This window comes from Budorcas taxicolor, chromosome 1 (genome assembly GCF_023091745.1).
Source record: "Budorcas taxicolor isolate Tak-1 chromosome 1, Takin1.1, whole genome shotgun sequence".
NCBI lineage: Eukaryota > Metazoa > Chordata > Mammalia > Artiodactyla > Bovidae > Budorcas > Budorcas taxicolor.
Window position 1 is genome coordinate 107,739,255 of NC_068910.1, and position 15,131 is coordinate 107,754,385.

At 44.4% G+C, this 15,131-nt stretch overlaps 1 protein-coding gene across 4 annotated transcripts in view; it reads left to right on the top strand.

Annotated features, from left to right (window-relative positions):
- The first annotated feature begins 1,286 nt into the window (after positions 1-1,286).
- Positions 1,287-15,131, top strand: part of ST3GAL6 (ST3 beta-galactoside alpha-2,3-sialyltransferase 6) — an 85,901-nt gene continuing 72,056 nt past the window's right edge. For 3 of the 4 annotated variants that reach the window (XM_052649267.1, XM_052649124.1, XM_052649343.1), the window contains exon 1: positions 1,621-1,825. The gene's annotated coding sequence lies outside the window, so the exon portion shown is untranslated. Of the gene's footprint in view, positions 1,403-1,620; positions 1,826-15,131 lie in introns of those variants that run through there. The other variant, XM_052649191.1, reaches the window with a different exon arrangement.

The following is a 15,131-nucleotide window of genomic DNA, read 5'->3' on the forward strand; positions in this document are numbered from 1 at the left end:
TGCAGATTCAAGAATCCTAGGAAAGGGACTTTTCCTGACAGTCTATTGGTTAAGACTTCACCTTCCAATGCCTGGTCAGGGAGTTAAGGTCTCATGCCCTGGGGATGAAATACCAAAACATAAAATAGAAGCAATATTGTAACAAATTCCATAGAGACTAACAAAAAATGGTCCACATCTTTAAGAAAAAAAAAAAAGTCCTAGGAAAGCTAGAGTAGGAGGTAAAATCACTGCTTTAATTCTGAAGGTGATGAACATAAGAAAGGTAATAAACTCAGGAGAACCTAAAAGAGCAAAGTAACTTCAAGAAAAATGGGCCCCCAGTTGGACAAATACCCTCTTCCTTGTGGTTCAGTCGGTAGAGAATTTGCCTGCAATGCAGAAAACCACCTGAAATGCAGGAGGCCCAGGTTCATTTCCTGGGTGAGGTGGGGAAGATCCCTTGGGGGAAGGAAATAACCCACTTCAGTATTCTTGCCTGGAAATTCCATGGACAGAGGAGCCTGGAGGTCTACAGTCCATGGGGTCTCAAAGAGTCAGACACAGTTTAGGAACTAATCTACCACTACCACTCAGATGTCTGAAGTACCACCTTTATAATTACAAAATCTGTGTGGGTTACTACAAAGGCAATTTGTAGAAAGGGTAAGGGTTGGGGACTCCCTGAACTGTCTGGGTGTTTTGATTGTGCGTGTGTGCTCAGCCGTGTCCGATTCTTTGATAAAATTGGGAAAATAACAAATGCTGCCTCCTAGGGCCCTTGTTAAAATTAACACTAACACCAGAAGGTCCATCACAAAGGACCTTGTTTCAGGGCCTGACACGTTACTCACTCTGAACTGCACCCAAGTCTGTGGCTCTTCTCCCAGGGCATATTTTTTATTTCACAAACACTGACATTTAAAAAATACAGCTATCCAAGTATCATCACTATAGTATACGCATTTCTCAAGGGAGACCTATTTCAACAAGCAAATACACATTTCGTCTTCCTTCCCCCTAACGTTTCCTCCAAAAGATAAAAAGCACTAACACATTTGTCCTTGAAGGGCAGAGCCCAGAAATTCTGGTCTCTCTGGACACTCCCGCCCTTTCTGCTGGGGACCAAACCGCCTGCCCCGCCTCGTGTCACACAAGTCCCCGCCGAGCCAAGCAAAAAGTGTTTACTTCTGCCGCCTGCCAGCCCGGCGGGGAGGAGGAAGCTCTCTAGCCGCCCCTCTCTTTCGCCCCTGCAGCTTTCCAGACAAACCGGGGCGGGAAGGGAGTGTCTCCTTGTCTGTGGAACCCGATCCTCCTACCTCGTCCAAAGCCACCCGCCGCTTTCCCCGGGCCCTCCCTTGGTGATTTTCCTGTCCGGGACGCCCGGGGAGGGCGCGCGGCTGGAGTCCCGCCAGCCAGAAAGGTAGGGGCTCGGCCCGCTCCAGCCTTGCCCGCCCGGGGACGCCCCAGCGGCTCTCTCTGCACCTCACTGCCCCGCACCTTCCTCCGCGCACTCGGGGGCGGCCGCAGCCGCTGCCGCGGGAGGAGCTTCCTCGCGACTCCGGAGGCGCTCGGCGCAGTCGCCGAGGATCCGGCCCCGGGCGCGGTGGGCAGCGCAAGCGCCGCCTGGCGCCTCGGACTCCTCGCTGGTCCCCCGCCGGGTCCGGGGAGACTGCCTCCTTCCCGGGCCGCCGCTGAGCCGCGCCACCGTCCTCCGGTTTCCGCCGGCTCGATGCTGCGGCTGCCGCGGGAGAGGCAGCACCCGGCTGGAGCGAGCGGCTGCGGGCGAGCTCCCGGCCCCGGAGCCCCGCGCGCCTCTGCGGTCTTCGCGCCTGGGCCTCGCCGGGTAACTCTCCCCGGCCCGCTTCGCTGCGGGTTGGCATCGCCGGGGCGAGGGTGGGGGTGCGGGGAGATCCGCGGGCTTTGCCTCTGAGGATCAGGGGCCGGGGGGCGCGCCTCCGTGCACCCTCCCACCCCCAGGAGCCTGCGTGCGCTTGCCCCGCGCCCCGGGTTCAGGGAGTGGGGGGCCCGCGGACCCGGGTGCTCCCCGGGTAAGGGCGGCTGGGGCGCTGGGCACTGGATTGGCCGGCGGGGGTGACGGGTTCCTCGCTCGCTACTATTTCCTTGTAAAAGGGGATGTACGCGAGCGGAGGCGAGAGGTTTGGAAGGTTCTCTCGTTTTACCTTAGAAAAAATTTACGAGAAACCCTTCTTCCCGCCACAGTGGAACTAGACCTAAAGAAACCAGCTCTGAGGCGATTTGGCGCAAAGCGCGGCGGTGAGAAAATTGCAGGGACTTGGCCTGCCGTTAATTTCGGGAAAGGGGAGAAGAAACTAGTGGTTTTGAGGCCGAATGCTACCGAGCTCCCTGGCGATCTCAGCCCCTTGGGTGGTGTTATTTGGGCTTGAAAGAGAATCTATAAAAGGCAGTTTTCAGAAAGTAAAAACAAACCCAAAGCACCTTTCTTGGAGGGGAGGGGGGTGCAGGTCTTCAGTGGAAGGGAGGGGAGAGAGGTTGGGGACCGGGTTGAGGGTGGGGTTGCTGTTCGAAGATGTTGTTTTAAAAACGGTGCTTGGGAGTGGTGATGAAAAAGACGTCTTGAATGGCAACGTATCAGAAACGACAGAAGCCGCAGATTCTAAATCCAAAAGTTACACGTGCTTTAAGAGGTCCGCCACCTGAGAACTGTAATTAGGTAGATAAGAAAACTGCGAATCTACCAGAAGCTCCTCGCCCTCTGGCCCCATGTTCACGCTAGTCTCGTGGTTTCTGATAGCTGCTTTTACAAGGCTAGCTTTGATATTTGACTTTCTGGTGTTAAAACTTCCTGTCCCGGCTGCAGGCTGAGAAATTATCTTTTGACTTATATGGAGATGTTACTTATTTGGGAAGATCTGGTCAGGTTGCCAGGCTCTTTTACATTTGAACCATGATGATTTGACATTTGTAAATTGATTTGTTTTCCCTTCCTTTTAGTCTCACCGCCGACTTTCAGTACGAAAATCTGTAAAGAGCCACTCTTAGATGATCTAGTTTGTCGTCTCCGAATGAGGCTGATGGGCTCGGAGGCACTTTAGATAATGGCAACTTTGGTTTATGAGAAGGGAACTTTTCTCCAAACTGTGTTTCTGTTCTGGCATCAAGTGGTCCTTAACCGTGGAGGGGGAGGGCCTTCCCACAGGCCTTCTCTGGAGCAGTATTTTCACCAAGTCCCTCCCTGGTTGTCACAGTTTCAGGTTGTACCGTGTCTCCGTATTATGGAGTAATAGAATGAGTTTGCTGTTTTGATTGTTTCAGTAGATTTGTTGGAGATACTCAGTTTGTCCTTATGCCCCTGCTGCTGCTGCTGCTAAGTCGCTTCAGTCGTGTCCGACTCTCTGAGACCCCATAGACGGCAGCCCACCAGGCTCCTCTGTCCCTGGGATTCTCCAGGCAAGAATTCCGGAGTGGGTTGCCATTTCCTTTTCCAATGCATAAAAGTGGACTGCAGCCTACCAGGCTCCTCCATCCATGGGATTTTCCAGGCAAGAGTACTGGAGTGGGGTGCCATTGCCTTCTCCATCTTATGCCCCAAATCAATACAAATCTTTGGAGCTCAAAAGGAATAGAAATAGTGTTGGCAGAAGAATGACTTTAAGAGACATAGCATTTAAAAAAATCAGTCTGTCTTTTGTGAAAATTGTAATTTTCAAGTCTTCTCATTTTAAATAATAGTGACAGCCGTTTGCTTCTGTTGGAGATATTTCTGTGTTCCATATCGTATGGAATATTATGAGAGAGAAGTGAAGTAATGCTGTGCTTCTCATGTTTCTCTGATAAGCATCATTTGCTAACCACGAAGATTACCAATAGGCTTTTTTCCATTGTGACTGCATTCAGATTGGGGACCAGAGACCTGTTTAAGTGCATTTTAGGTGATGCTTATCAAGGAGGAGAGGAAAGTACAAAACTCAGGTGGTTCCCAGTGTGATCCCCATTGAGTTCACCTGTGCTAGTTTATTTAATCTTCACAACCACCCTAGGAGACAGGAATGCTTGACCTTATATTATGATTAAAAAACAAAAAACTGAGACTGCCCAAGGTTAAGTGACTTAGATTGGATCACAGGAGGGTTGCTTCACTTCTGCCTTGCAGGGTTCCCAGGAAGCCTCTGTAGCAGATGTTCCTCACAGATTCTTCCATTCATTTGCATGTCTTTCTCCTGTGCCTTCCACCCGCTCACTTGTATCCCCCTCTCCTATCTGAACACACCTTCTTAATTACCCTTCAGGCTTGGCTTCTTGAGCAGGTGCTCTACATACTCTGTCTTTCCTCTTGTTAGTTTCAGACTTTCAACAGTTATCTTCTATCTTCTCCACATCTTTGACATGCCCCTTGTATGGGTTGTGTCTGGCCAGGTTTACAAGGGCCTGTTATTGCCAATAGCTTATGTTCTGAATGTTCTTTTCATTCTGAATATATTTTCAGGGAAGTTCCCTTTTGCCTGGAAGAAATCTTCGCAGGGCTACATCCTCACTGTCACTGTTGAAACAAATCTCTCTCTCCTGCTTATCCTAACTACAGTGGATAACAGCATACACCACAGTTTCCAATTGAACCCTAATGAGTTAAAGTGTTTAATTTGGAGTGCACTTGATGTATAGAACAGGATGTGTGCATTGGACATAACAGTGTTTTTGTAGAAAGCTGTATTTATGGTTCCATGTCAGGGTGTCAGAAGCACAGTTCTCACTGTAGTGGGGTAGCAGGTGTTTTTTCTCCTGATGGTGACTGAGTTGGTCAGGAACTTGGCTGCCAGACATGCGGTCAGGCTAAGAAGCGATGATATTTTGCGGGTGAGATTATGAGGATAAAAGAGAGTGAGGAGCAGTAGGATCTCAGTCTCTTTGTGTCCATATTTCTTTTTTTCTTTTTGGAGATCTTTTGGTCATCCCAGGAGGAATGGGCAGCTTACCACTTACTACCACAACCTTCTGCATCTGATTGGGGTTTTCGTCTTCCTGGACCTTTGGGGAAAAGGAGAAGGAAAGCACCCAACCTTTAGGAAATTTCTCATCATGAACACTAGAAAGCTGAGTGAAGAGTCTCTTCTGTGGTCTCTCTTCTTCCCCCTTTTACCTGAGGTACAGTGTGCTGGGGGATCATTTCATCCAGTTGCACAGAGTAATGCTGGTTTTTGGAGAATTCTTTAAACACTGACTTACTTTTTATGTGATTGGGGATGGAAAGATCTGTGGGAGATGAAAGAATAAGGCCTCCAGGAGAGGAAAGGGCAAGGAAGCTGGCGATTTCTCTAAGGGAAGCAATGTTATTCTCACCCCCATGGCGTGTGGAAGCAGGCCTGGAATTGGTGTGGTTATGGGTCACGGTCATGACCATGTGCTTTGTTTGGGTCACGGTCACTTTGCTTTGATGGGGCAACAAAAGGGGCAGAGAATGGTTTTCCAGTGGCTCTTGGGTGACTTTCTGCAGTCATCTATATGGTGGAACTTGAGATTCAGCCAATATTTCCTGCATCCCTACCATGTACAGGAGATGTTCTAGGTAGGGTGTGCAGCACTGAACAAAACACATTCTCTGCTCTTATGGAGTTTATGTTTCTGTGGGAAATGGAATCAATAAATCAGATGCAAATATATGGTAAAACACTTTTCAGATAGAATGAGTGTTATGAAGACAGTTCATAATGGGGGTGTGCCAGACAGGGTCTGAGGGAAGCTGGTTTAGGGCAGTCAGAGAGCTGCCGTGAGGAGGGTGGTGTATGAAGAAAGATAGGAATGATGAGAAGCCAGTCAAGTGAAGGGCATTCTAGGCAGAGGAAACGGCAGCTGAAGAGGCCCTGAGGCATAAATGAACTGGGGATGTTTGAAGAACTTGTAGATGGAGAAGAGTGCAAAAGCGCAAGCTAGGAAGAGAGGAAGTCAGTGAGGGAAGCAGAAGACTGCTTATGAGATACCTTTAAGTCTTAAGAAGAAGTTTGAACTGTGTTTTCATTAGAATAAGATGCCACTGGAGGCTGATTTAGAGATTCGGTCTTTACCTGGTGGGCAATGGACTTTCCTCTTGGGCTTTTTCTTGTTCTCTCACTCTCTCTCACACACGTTTTCATTCTTCACATTTTTCTTCTCCCCATTAATTGGCCATCACTGATTTCCCTTCCTTGCTCTAGGCCAGGGCACAGGCATGTCCACACTGAGAAGCAGTCCTCAGAGGACTGGACACAGTGTTCCTCTCACTCACTGAAATAAATCCTTGTACTCACTCAAGCATGAAACGCTCCATCACTAGCTCTGATTGCTCAACTTCTCTCTAGGCTGAATATCTAGTTGTCTCTAAGTCTCTGGGTTGGCTGGTGGCATCTGAAACTAGATGGGAAAAATTAAGTTAATCATCTACTCAAATCGATCACAGTTGGTATCCTTTGAAAGTGTGATTTGAATAGATTAACTTAATTTTTCCCATCTAGTTGCAGATGCCACCAACCAAAAGGACAGTTGTCTGAAGAGGGGATATTCTATATAATGGGAAATTCTTCCCTTTTCCTGATGCCAGCCCCCTTTCCCCCAGGCTATGCAGGGAGTTACAGTTTCAGTAGAAATGAGCTTTTGTAATAGTTGCCATGGGACTATACTATGCCTTAGAAATTTTGTTTCTATTGTTCTTCATAGATAATCTTCTCAGTCTTAGAATAACACTTAAATCCTGAAAATTTATGACCAAGGTATTACTTCCTAGTAGCACTGGTTTATCAGAAATGAACAGAGGCATTTTATCAGGTATCCTTTGATTCCAAGATAGCTCATCATCTCCAGTATCCAACTCTCTGGGGAAACTTGGTATACTCTTAGAAAATTACTTTTGAGATTATTTAGCCTGATGCCCTGCTCATTTATTAATTTACATACTTAATGGAAATATATATATCAGTTATCTTTCAGCTTTTGGTATCTGTTTCTTTATGGCTGATATGCTGACATAAAAATCTGAAACATGTTTCACTCTGAGCAAGCAGCAATTATGTCTTGTCTTGTTTGCCCCTGTGTCCTCCACCTGGTGTGTTCAGAACGTTATAAATAGAATAGACATTTGCCAGGTTTCTCCGTCCATTCCATGGATTAACTCACAGTGTGAATATATTAGCTCAGCTGTAACATCTTTATAACTCTTAGGCTTCCTCTTTGTAACTATTAGGATTATCAATGTATCATCTCAAAAACTTGACCCATTGGAGAAAGTGGGTGAAAGGTGCATTTATTCCTGTGGATTTGTCTAAATTAATTAAAACTTTTCTGGCTTTGAAACTTTTTTTCTTTTTGAAAATTGTTAGGTTGGCGTGTAAGAGACTGGTATGTGAATATTATCAGATGGCTATTCTCAAATTTGTTTTCATGTACAGTAAACTTTCAGAGATGGTTAGATAGCATCACCAACTCAGTGAACGTGAATTTGACCACCTCCAGGAGGTAGTAAAGGACAGGGGAGCCTGGCGTGCATAGTCCATGGGGTTGCAAAGAGTCAGATGCAACTTAGAGACTGAATTACAACAAATTTTCAGTTTCATAATTCATAATTTATGATACTTTGAGTTCGGTTTGTAGTTACATTAGTGAGGAAATAAGTGTGCCAAGAGAGTAGATAACAAAATCATTTCCCTCTTTAATAGCCCAGCATCTCACATCTATGATTTCATGCCCTTTAGTAAGCACCGCTTGAATTCCATTGCTTATTATGATATGTCTTAGGTTTCTGTTAGATATCATTTAACCTAGCTGGAGACACAAACAAATGCACTGGGGATAAAAAGCTCTTCTCATCAGGGCCAGAGTTGAGAGGGAGTCCCTGCCTGGCAGAGGGAACTGAGAAGGGCCCAGGTCTGGGCTCTTGCTGAAACTCAGAGTGACAAAGTTTCTCACAAAGAATGATGTCTTTAGAGGGCATCTTCCTGGTTAATAGAGATATTCTGTATACATATTTTAAAGATTCTACCTTTTAGACTTTTTTCCCCCTGTCCCTCAAGGACATGCTGCTATAATATAAACAATATAAACAAAGTCTTCTGGTCTTTGAGCTGATTTTATGGAGTCTCCCTCCCAAATAAGATTTTAGTCCTCAGAGAAGTTATCAGCCCAGTGATTCTGATAGCTTAGAGGAGTTTTCTTCTTAGGAAATACTCTATTGCAAATATTTAGGCCAGCACCATAGAAGGTGCTGCTTTTATTAAAATCAAATAGTATAGTAGTAATAAAATGAAATGCTTTTATTAAAATCTGTGCAGCCCTTTAGTCTGTAAGAGTCCTTCGTGTCTTAAGGGATAGAAGAGGCAAAGATAGGGAATTTGCACATATTCTATGTTCAGCACAGAGCCAAAGAATTAAAAAGTCAGGTTTTTTTTTTTTTTAGTTCCCTGGTTTGTTTTTATGGATAATATAAAGCTGGTATAAGATTAGATCATGTAATATATAATTATTATAGTATAATAAAGTTATAAACCACTTAAAATGGAGAAATGGGTTATCTTGTTGCATTTAGACAAGAGCAATGAGTTGATCCAGTTCCAGATGGATTTCCAGCTGCTTTTCAGCAACAGCAAGTAATTTAATTCATAATTTTATTTAATTGACAGACTCTGCAAGTTATAGGACTCTTTTTTTGTGAATGATTTTGGTGAGATAAAGAATACTGCTGTCAAGATTCTTTTGATAGTTGAAGCCAATATCTCAAGTAAATGTCAGAGTAAGTTAGCTAATCACTCTTGTTTGATCCCAGCTATGCTACAATTAGATTAGAAATAATTGGATTTTTTTCTTAAGCAGGATGTTAAAGGATATGTGTAATTTCTGATGATTGAAATATCTGTAAATGTTTTGCAGGCCTGGAGTATTTTTGGAGGACAAAACTGGCCCATCTACTGCAAAGAAAACTGAAAAGCTTCCCTCTATTTTTAGAGTTGGTGTGTAGGCCTCCTCTGCTTTAACCATAAATAATGCAATTATCTTCTTCTTACAAAGCTTCTACCCAAGGTCTCCACCTATGACCATCAATATTCCTGTCCATGTACCTTTTATATTAACATTCCTCAAGTGTGGTTTTTATTACAGCAATATTTTTCTGCTCAAAAATCCAGAGAATTCCTCCCACAGGTCTTTGAAGTTTTCTGCTCTCTCCTGTTGCTCATTTTTTTTTTTTTACTGTTCCATTTGCTTCTGCAGTCGCTGAAAGCCTCCCTGTGCTGCAGGCTGTGAAGGCCTTTAGAACTAGTGCCTTTCTCCTTCCACTCCCCACCCACCCCATCCAAGCTAGATGATAACCTGCCTTCATTTCCAGCTTCATGGCTGATAAACTGCCTAACTCTGAACACATTGCCTAACTTCTATGAAGATCACTTTCTTCATCTCTAAACTTGAAATAATGCCCACATCATAGTTATAATAATTAAAAAAGAAAGCACATGCAAATAGTTCTGTATAGGGCCTGCCAAATACCTAACATTTAATTGATATTGTTACATTATTATTATTACTATTATAACTCTTATTATAGCTATTATCATAACTCTTGTTCATTGGATAGTTAAAATTTGACTTTCTCCAGAAAGTCTTTCTGTTTGGCCTTCTCTGGTTCTAATTTTTTTTTTTTTAACCAGTCTGAGTCCTATTAGAACCTGACTTCACTTTCAGTTCATGACTTCACTTTCAGTTCAGTTCAGTTGCTCAGTTGTGTCCAACTCTTTGAGACCCCATGGACTGCAGCACGCAAGGCCTCCCTGTTCATCACCAGCTTTCGAGTTTACTCAAACTGGTATCCATTGACTCCGTGATGCCATCCCACCCTCTCATCCTGTGACTTCACTTTGGACTCTATTTATCTACTCATGTTGTTATATTCTTTAGTTTTCATTGAACAGTAATAAATATTTAGACACCTTTCATGTGCCAGGCACAGTACTAATTATAATATAGAGATCCATGGGCATACAGTGGAGGGATGCAGTGTGTGTGTGTGTGTGTGTGTGTGTACACGCACATGTGCGTGCATGCGCATGTATGCATGCTTCAGGTGGAGTTGGAAGATGAAAATCTGTTGATTGAATGGCACTGTGATTTTTCAGAATAAACTAGGGTTGAGAAGTAAAAACTACTCTGTTCAGATGTCCATTAAAAAAATGAACATCTGTTCATCTTTTTCTGTAGTTTAAAAAACATGATAGTTATATCTTGAAACATATGTTCTTGAAACACTTTACATATACTTTCTTTCTTCGAATCTTCTCTATCCTCATCTCAACATGGGTAGAGGTAGAGAAGGAAGACTTTCTTGAAGACGGAATCCCACTAGCTGCCTCCGATTTATGGCAGTTTTCATGAGAAGATGATGAAAACATTTCATGAGAAAATGATGAACATTATTTAACATAACATATATTTATTTGATCTCTCATTTTTAATAACCTAAGTGCTTGAAAGAAATGTGAGGGAGTTCCCTGGTTGCCTAGTGGTTAGGATTCCAGGCTTTCACTGTCATGGCCCAGGTTCGGTCCCTGGTTGGGGAACTGAGATCCAGCAAGTCACACAAAGCACAGCCAAAAAAAAAAGAGAAAGGAGATGTGAAGTATCATTTGAGACTTCTGAAACCTGGGTTTCTATATGAAATTTGAGAGTGGAGAGGGGCTTCAACAGGACAGAGATATCCAAGGAAAACTGTCCACAGGACTACTATAAATTCATAGCCTTGAAACTTCCAGTACCTCCCTATTACATTTCGCACTCAAGAAAGCCACAGCTTCCTCTTCTATAATTATATGCTTGATAATTTTTATGTACAGTTTGATTAAGATGTACTTTGTATTTGTTTCCTTTACAGTTAAAGTTTGGCTTCCTTTCCTCCTCTCTGCTCCCCTTTCTTACTCCTCTTCTCCTCCCCACTCCTGTTTTTAAGACATCACTCAATTTTTAACACATCAATATGTTATTTAGAGCTTCTGCAGTTGTTGTTGTTCGGCCACCAAGTTGTGTCTGACTCTTCACCACCCCATGGACTGCAGCACTCCAGGTCTCCTGGTCCCTCACTATCTCCCAGAGTTTGCCCAAGTTCATGTCCAGTGATGCCATCCAACCATCGCATCCTCTGTCACCCTCTTCTCCTTCAGTCTTTCCCAGCATCAGGGTCTTTTCCAGTGAGTCAGCTCTTCGCATCAGGTGGCCAAAGTATTGGAGCTTCAGCTTCAGCATCCATCCTTCCAGTAAATATTCAGGGCTGATTTCCTTTAGGATGGAATGGTTTGATCTCCTTGCTGTCCAAGGGAGTCTCAAGAGACTTCTCCAGCAAAACAGTTTGAAAGTATCAATTCTTTGGTGCTCTGCCTTCTTTATGGTCCAGCTTTCACATCTGTATATGACTACTGGAAAAAAAACCACAGCCTTGACTATATGGACTTTTTGTTGGCAAAGTGATGGCTCTGCTTTTTAACATACTGTCTAGGTTTGTCATAGCTTTCCTGCCAAGAAGCAATTATCTTCTAATTTTGTGGCTATGGTCACCATCCCCAATGATTTTAGAGCCCAAGAAGAGGAAATCTGTCACTGCTTCCACCTTTTCCCCTTCTATTTGCCATGAAGTGATGGGACTGGATGCCATGATCTTGGTGTTTTTAATATTGAGATTTAAGCTGGCTTTTTCACTCTCCTCCTTCACCCTCATCAAGATACTCTTTAGTTCTTCTTCGCTCACTGCCAGCCTGAATTTTAATATGAGGAGCTGATGATTTGAGCCACAGTCAGCTCCAGGTCTTGTTTATGCTGCCTGTATAGAGTGTCTCCATCTTTGACTACAAAGAATATAATCAGTCTGATTTCGGTATTGACCATCTGGCGATGGTCATTTGTAAAATTGTCTCTTGTGTTGTTGAAAAAGGGTGACTGCTATGACTGGCAAAGGTCTGTTGGCCTTTGCCCTCTTCATTTTGTACTCCAAGGCCAAACTTGCCTGTTACTGCAGGTATCTCTTGACTTTCTACTTTTGCATTCCAGTCCCCTGTGATGAAAGGGACATCTTTTTTTGGTGTTAGTTGTAGAAGGTCTTCTAGGTCTTCATGGAACCGGTCAACTTCAGCTTATTTGGCATCAGTGGTTGGGGCATAGACTTGGATTACTGTGATGTTTGCCTTGGAAACAAACCAAGATCATTCTGTCATTTTTAAGGTTGCACCTAACTATTGCATTTCAGACTCGCTTGTTAATTCTGAGGGCTACTCTCTCTCTTCTATGGGATTCTTGCCCACAGTAGTAGGTATAAGGGTCATCTGAATTGAATTCACCCATTCCTGTCCATTTTAGTTCACTGTTTCCTAAGATGTCCATGTTTATTTACTCTTGCCATCTCCTGCATGACCATGTCCAATTTACCTTGATTCATGGAATTCCAACTTCTTATGAAATACTGTTCTTTACAGCATCAAATTTTACTTCCATCACCAGACACTTTCACAACTGAGCTTTATGCAATATCTGATGTTAAATGTCTGACTTATATTTAATTCTAGGAAATCCTACGTATTTTTACTGCAGAAATATATTTTCTACCAAGTCTGAGTGGGGTCCGGTGTATTTTAACTCTGTCTTTTGGTGTTGATCTCTCTTGCTTAGAAATTAGGCAATAGGATGGAAAACTCTCTAACCACAAGTGTTTAAAATTCCCAGAGGAGAATTATATGTGAAAGAAAAAACACTGGAATATACTTGAGCTGTAATTAGCCTGAAAATGGAATGTGTGCCAGAGGTCCACAAGAAGGCTAGGAAAACAGGGCAGGGCAAAAACCGCTGTAGCTCATTTCTGGCACTGTTTTGGGAAGCCTGTGCCCTTATTGTGGGTCTGTGGTTATCAAACAACTCTTTTTTATTAAGTCACCCAGAAATTTGCCTCTAGAAATTGTCAATCTTTTAGTTCAAATATATGTACTCCTTGGCCCTTATATTTTTCTCATTATAAGTGTGTTACTTTGGTATTTCCATTTTATACACCAGCCCCTGGAAGTTGAACATCTCAGGTAAACTGACCACTCGAATGTCTGAACCAGCAGGGCTGAGTGGCTGACTCTTGGGTTGAGGCTTCTCCCAGGTAAAGCTCCTTTCTGAAGTTATACCTGGGCTGTCAACACCTTTATTTCTTGGACAGCACCAAGCTCTCTAAAAGTAAAGTTCTTACGGAAATTCATCATCCATGCAGAGGAGCATACAAACCATGTACATATGAAGTGAAAGTCACTCAGTTGTGTCCCACACTTTGCCACCCCATGGACTATACAGTGCACGGAATTCTCCAGGCCAGAATACTGGAGTGGGTAGCCGTTCCCTTCTCCAAAGGATCTTCCAAACCCAGGGATCGAACCAAGGTCTCCTGCATTGTAGGCAGATTCTTCACCTGCTTAGCCGTGAGGGAAGCCCACGTACACATAGTTCAATACATTTCCTCCCAAGAAGCACACTTGTGTAACCCGCCTCCAGGTGAAGAGGCGGAACGTAGCCTGCCTTCCGGGAGTGCACGGTGCCCGATCACTGCTCCTCTCCTACGGTGTAACCACTACCCTGACTTTCACCACCATAGGCTATTTTTTTTTCTCTTTCTCTTTCGTTTGAAATGGCACCCACGTATTCTGAATGACTCTAGGATGTCAGAAGGGCTTGCCAGGTGATGCTAGTGGTAAAGAATCCTGCTAATGCAGGAGACCTAAGAGACACAGGTTGAATCTCTGGGTCAGGAAGATCCCCTGGAGGAGGGCATGGCAACCCATGTATTCTCCAGTATTCATGCTTGGAGAATCCCATGGCCAGAGGAGCTTGGTGGGCTACAGTCCACAGGGTTGCAGAGAGTCAGACACGACTGAGCAACTTAGCATGCACGCAGAGAATCAGAGTCCCTCTGGCTCAGAGGAAGGACTGGGCATCAAGAGATGTGTTATGGGTTGAGTCGTGTCTCCCTAAAAAGACATGTTGAAGTTATAACTCCCAGTACCTCGGAATGTGACCTCATTTGAAAATAGGGTCATGGAGACGTAGTGGTTAAGATGAAGTCGTGCTGGAGTAGGGTGGCCCCCTGGTCCAGTGTGACTGGTAGCCTTATAAGGAGCATGTGTGTGAGGACAGAGACACAGGGAGAGCACCGTGTGCAAACACTGGGTTGGAGTGATGGCATCTCCCAGCCAGGGGACGCTAAGGAGTGCCAGCAAACCACCAGAAACTAGCACGAGGCAAGGAAGTATTCTCCCCGACCGGGTTCAGAGGGAGCATGGCCCTGCCAACACTTGGCATGTGGACTTCTAGCCTCCAGACCTGTGAGATAATACACTTCTGTTATTGTAAGCCACCATGCTTGTGGTACTTTGTTGTTGCAGCCCTGGGAAATGAGCACAGAGTGTCTGTGGTGGGCCTGGTGCTTGAACCCCCCGTCTCTGTTCCCCAGATCCCCCCTAGTCCTTGGTTCTGGAATTTTCCCTGTCTTGCCCCTGGCTGCTGCATGTCTGTGATGTGCCGCATAGGAGGACAGAGGCTTCTTGGCAGTGATATGGCTTTTTATTTATTTCTCCACGCTGTTCTTCCCTAGTGTTTTCAGACTGAACCAGTTTGGTTTCCTGGGATATCCCAGACCAAGCTTGGCACGTCATCTCTCTGTACTTCCCGCCACTGCCTCGCTGGGTCTCTGCTGCGGTGTCCTTAAGCCGTTCTCCCAGACCTGGCCTGAGCCACCTCCTCGGTCCAGTTGTCCCCAGTTACTCAGATTCACGGTCATCTTTGATAGGGGGAAAAAAAGATAGAACTTTATTCTTTAAATAAAATCTCTATTTTTCAAATAGTATAGCATGCTGTAAATAAAGGTTTCATTTTGCTCTACTTTGACGTATCAAAGGCCAGTTCTCATTTTAGAAAGTAAAAAAAGCCCTCAGATCAAAAAACAGTCCAAAAGTTAGGCTTCAGTTAGTAAGAAGGGACTAAGCAGAGGGTAGCAGAAGACAGAGTGCTTTTTTCTTCAGCAAAGGATTGGGTTTAGACTGCCTGACAGTAACTTCTCTTATTCTGGGCTGAGTTTCTAGGGTAAGGAGAATAGTAAGAAGCATACTGTTTTGAAGTCCCTAGGGTGACTTCACATGCTCAGGCCACTT